Source organism: Arachis hypogaea, chromosome 14 (assembly GCF_003086295.3).
Source record: "Arachis hypogaea cultivar Tifrunner chromosome 14, arahy.Tifrunner.gnm2.J5K5, whole genome shotgun sequence".
In the NCBI taxonomy this organism is placed as follows: domain Eukaryota; kingdom Viridiplantae; phylum Streptophyta; class Magnoliopsida; order Fabales; family Fabaceae; genus Arachis; species Arachis hypogaea.
The window spans coordinates 56,182,044-56,187,018 of NC_092049.1; the positions used below are offsets into that span (position 1 = coordinate 56,182,044).

The 4,975-nt window shown below is 41.8% G+C and overlaps 1 non-coding gene across 1 annotated transcript; it reads left to right on the forward strand.

Annotated features, from left to right (window-relative positions):
* Positions 1-4,641: 4,641 nt before the first annotated feature.
* Positions 4,642-4,749, forward strand: LOC112746450 (small nucleolar RNA R71). The gene has a single exon (XR_003174333.1). It is a non-coding gene; the product is annotated as a small nucleolar RNA R71 (small nucleolar RNA).
* Positions 4,750-4,975: the final 226 nt, after the last annotated feature.

A 4,975-nucleotide genomic window follows, 5' to 3' on the forward strand; every position in this document is an offset into this window, starting at 1 on the left:
CCTAGTTCAGTATGATGATTCTTGAACACAGCTATTTTATGAGTCTTGGCCGTGGCCCTAAGCACTTTGTTTTCCAGTATTACCACCGGATACATAAATGCCACATACACATAATTGGGTGAACCTTTTCAGATTGTGACTCAGCTTTGCTAAAGTCCCCAATTAGAGGTGTCCAGGGTTCTTAAGCACACTCTTCTTTTGCTTTGGACCTTGACTTTAACCGCTCAGTCTCAAGTTTTCACTTGACACCTTCACGCCACAAGCACATGGTTAGGGACAACTTAGTTTAGCCGCTTAGGCCAGGATTTTATTCCTTTAGGCCCTCCTATCCACTGATGCTCAAAGCTTTGGGATCCTTTTTATTTACCCTTGCCTTTTGGTTTTAATGGTTATTGGCTTTTTGCTCTTGCCTCTTGGTTTTAAGAGCTTTTGGCTTTTTCTGCTTGCTTTTTCTCTCTCTTTTTTTTTTCTATTTTTTCGCTATTTTTTTTCTGCAAGCTTTGTTCCTTGCTACTTTTTCTTGCTTCAAGAATCATTTTTATGATTTTTCAGATTATCAAATAACATGTCTCCTTATCATCATTCTTTCAAGAGCCAACATATTTAACATTCTTAAACAACAACTTCAAAAGACATATGCACTGTTCAAGCATTCATTCAGAAAACAAGAAGCATTGTCACCACATCAATATATTTAAACTAAGAGAGGTGATGGATTCATAGGACATTCATAACTTTAAGACAAAGTTACTAAATACTAATGATCATGTAATGAAGACACAAACATGGGTAAGCACTTAACATAGAGAAAACGAAAAACAGAGAATGTAAGAACAAGGAATGAGTCCACCTTAGTGATGGTGGCGTTTCCTTCTTAAGGAACCAATGATGTCCTTGAGCTCTTCTATGTCTCTTCCTTGTCTTTGTTGCTCCTCCCTCATTGCTTTTTGATCTTCTCTTATTTCATGAAGGATGATGGAGTGCTCTTGATGTTCCACCCTTAATTGTCCCATGTTGGAACTTAATTCTCCTAGGGAGGTGTTGATTTGCTCCCAATAGTTTTGTGGAGGAAAATGCATTTGAGGCATCTCCAGGATCTCATGGTGATGAGCTTCATGCGTCTCTTGAGATCCATGAATGGGCTCTCTTGCTTGCTCCATCCTTTTCTTAGTGATGGGCTTCTCTTCCTCAATGGGAATATCTCCTTCTATGAAAGCTCCAGCTGAGTAACATAGATGGCAAATAAGATGAGGAAAAGATAGCCTTGCCCCAGGAGAGGGCTTTTCGGCAATTTTGTAGAATTCAAGGGAGATGACTTCATGAACTTCTACTTCTTCTCCAATCATGATGCTATGGATCATGATGGCCCGATCCACAGTAACTTCAGATCGGTTGCTAGTGGGGATGATGGAGTGTTGGATGAACTCCAACCATCCTCTAGCCACAGGCTTGAGGTCCAGTCTTCTTAATTGAACCGGATTGCCTTTGGAGTCAATCTTCCATTGAGCTCCTTCTACACATATGTCCATGAGGACTTGGTCCAACCTTTGATTAAAGTTGACCCTTCTAGTGTAGGGGCATGCATCTCCTTGCATCATAGGCAAGTTAAATGCCAACCTCACATTTTCCGGACTAAAATCTAAGTATTTCCCCCGAACCATTGTAATATAATTCTTTGGGTTTGGGTTCTTACTTTGATCATGGTTCCTAGTGATCCATGCATTGGCATAGAACTCTTGAACCATTAGGATGCTGACTTGTTGGATGTGGTTTGTTAGAACTTCCCAACCTCTTCTTTGGATTTCATGTCGGATCTTCGGATACTCATTCTTCTTAAGCTTGAAAGGGACCTCGGGGATCACCTTCTTCTTGGCCACAACATCATAGAAGTGGTCTTGATGAGCTTTGGAGATGAATCTTTCCATCTCCCATGACTCGGAGGTGGAAGCTTTTGTCTTCCCTTTCCCTTTTCTAGAGGATTCTCCGGTCTTGGGTGCCATCAATGGTAATGGAAAAACAAAAAGCTTATGCTTTTACCACACCAAACTTAGAATATTGCTCGCCCTCGAGCAAGAGAAGAAAGAATAGATGAAGAAGAAGAAGAAAATATGGAGGAGAGGGGGGAGGGGTGTATTCGGCCAAGAAGAGAAGAGAGGGTTGTGTTGTGTGAAAATGAAGAAGAATGGAGGGCTATATATAGGGAAGGGAGGGGGGGTAAGGTTTGGCCATATAGGGTGGGTTTGGGTGGGAAATTGATTTTGAATTTTGAAGGTAGGTGGAGTTTATGAGGTAGGTTTATGGGGAAGAGTGGATGGATGAGAGTGGTGAAGTGGTGATAGGGAAGAGAGATTGAGGTGATTGATGAAGAGTTTTGGGGAAGAGTGTTTATGGGATTGTGTGAAAGAGGGGTGAGAAGAAGTGAGTGGAGGTAGGTTGGGATCCTGTGGGGTCCACAGATCCTGAGGTGTTTAGGCATGCAAAATGCCTTTGCACACAACTCTGGGCGTTCAGTGCTAGATTGGTGCTTGTTCTGGGCGTTGAACGCCCATTTGTTGCCCATTTCTGGCGTTGAACGCCAGAACCATGCTTGTTCTGGGCGTTCAGAGCCAGCTCTTCTCCAGAGTGCAATTCTGGCGTTCAAAAGCCCAGATGCTGCCCATTTTGGGTGTTCAGCGCCAGAACCATGCTCTGTTCTGGCGTTAAACGCTAGCCAGATGCTTCTTACTGGCGTTTAAACGCCAGTAAGGTCTTCCTCCAGGGTGTGATTTTTCTTCTACTGTTTTTGATTCCGTTTTCAATTTTTATATTTATTTTGTGACTCTACATGATCATGAACCTAATAAAACATGAAGGAACAAGAAAAATAAAATTAGATAAATAAAAATTGGGTTGCCTCCTAACAAGCGCTTCTTTAATGTCAATAGCTTGACAGTGGGCTCTCATGGAGCCTCACAGATGTTCAGAGGCATTGTTGAGACTTTCCAACACCAAACTTAGAGTTTGGATATGGGAATTCAACACCAAACTTAGAGTTTGGTTGTGGCCTCCCAACACCAAACTTAGAGTTTGACTGTGGGGGCTTTGGTTGACTCTGTTTTGAGAGAGGCTTACTGTGCCTCTTTTCCATGTTTACAGAAGGGTAACCTTGAGTTGTAAACACAAGGGAGTCCTCATTCAATTGAAGGACTAATTCACCTCTGTCAACATCAATCACAGCTCTTGCTGTGGCTAGGAAAGGTCTTCCAAGGATGATAGATTCATCCTCATCCTTCCCAGTATCAAGGATTATAAAATCAGCAAGGATGTAAAGGCCTTTAACCTTTACTAATATGTCCTCTACTTGTCCATAAGCCTGTTTTCTTGAATTGTCTGCCATCTCTAATGAGATTTTAGTAGCTTGCACCCCAAAGATTCCCAGTTTCTCTATTACAGAGAGGGGCATGAGGTTTATCCCTGAACCAAGGTCAAATAGAGCCTTTTCAAAGATCATGTTGCCTATGGTACAAGGTATTACGAACTTTCCAGGATCCTGTTTCTTCTGAGGCAATGTCAGTTGATCCAGATCACTTAGTTCATTGGTGAACAAGGGAGGTTCATCTTCCCAAGTCTTAATACCAAATAATTTGGCATTCAGCTTTATGATTGCACCAAGGTACTTGGTAACTTGCTCTTTAGTAACATCCTCATTCTCTTCAGAAGATGAATACTCGTCAGAGCTCATGAAGGGCATAATGAAGTTCAATGGAATCTCTATGGTCTCTAGATGAGTCTCAGATTCCTTGGTTCCTCAAAGGGAAACTCCTTATTGATCACTGGACGTCCTAGGAGGTCTTCCTCACTGGGATTTACGTCCTCCCCTTCCTCTCCAGGTTCGGCCGTGTTAACTATGTCAATGGCCTTGCACTCTCGTTTTGGATTTTCTTCTGTATTGCTTGGGAGAGTACTAAGAGGGATTTCAATGATCCTTTTACTCAGCTGGCCCACTTGTGCCTCCAAATTTCTAATGGAGGACTTTGTTTCATTCATGAAACTTACAGTGGCCTTAGATAGATCAGAGACTACGTTTGCTAAATTAGAGGTATTTTGTTCAGAGTTCTCTGTCTGTTGCTGAGTGGATGATGGAAAAGGTTTACTATTGTTAAACCTATTTCTTCCACCATTACTAAAGCCTTGTTGAGGCTTTTATTGATCCTTCCATGAGAAATTTGGGTGATTTTTCCATGAGGGGTTATAGGTGTTTCCATAAGGTTCACCCATGTAATTCACCTCTGCTATTGCAGGGTTTTCAAGATCATAAGCTTCTTCTTCAGAAGATGCCTCTTGAGTACTGTTGGATGCAGCTTGCATTCCATTCAGACTTTGAGAAATCATATTGACTTGCTGAGTCAATATTTTATTCTGAGCCAATATGGCATTCAGAGTATCAATTTCAAGAACTCCCTTCTTCATAGGCGTTCCATTACTCACAGGATTCCTCTCAGAAGTGTACATGAACTGGTTATTAGCAACCATGTCAATGAGTTCTTGAGCTTCTGTAGGCGTTTTCTTTAGGTGAATGGATCCACCTGCAGAAGTATCCAATGACATCTTAGCTAATTCAGACAGACCATCATAGAATATATCCAGGATGGTCCATTCTGAAAGCATGTCAGAAGGACACTTTTTGGTCAGTCCATTGTATCTCTCCCAAGCTTCATAGAGGGATTCACCTTCTTTCTGTCCGAAGGTCTGAATATCCACTCTAAGCTTACTCAGCTTTTGAGGAGGAAAGAACTTGGCTAAGAAAGGCTTGACCAGCTTATCCCAAGAGTTCAGGCTATCCTTAGGTTGAGAGTCCAACCATACTCTAGCTCTGTCTCTTACAGCAAAAGGGAAAAGCACGAGCCTGTAGACTTCAGGATCTACTCCATTAGTCTTAACAGTATCACATATCTGCAAGAATTCAGTTAAGAACTGAAAAGGATCTTCAGATGGA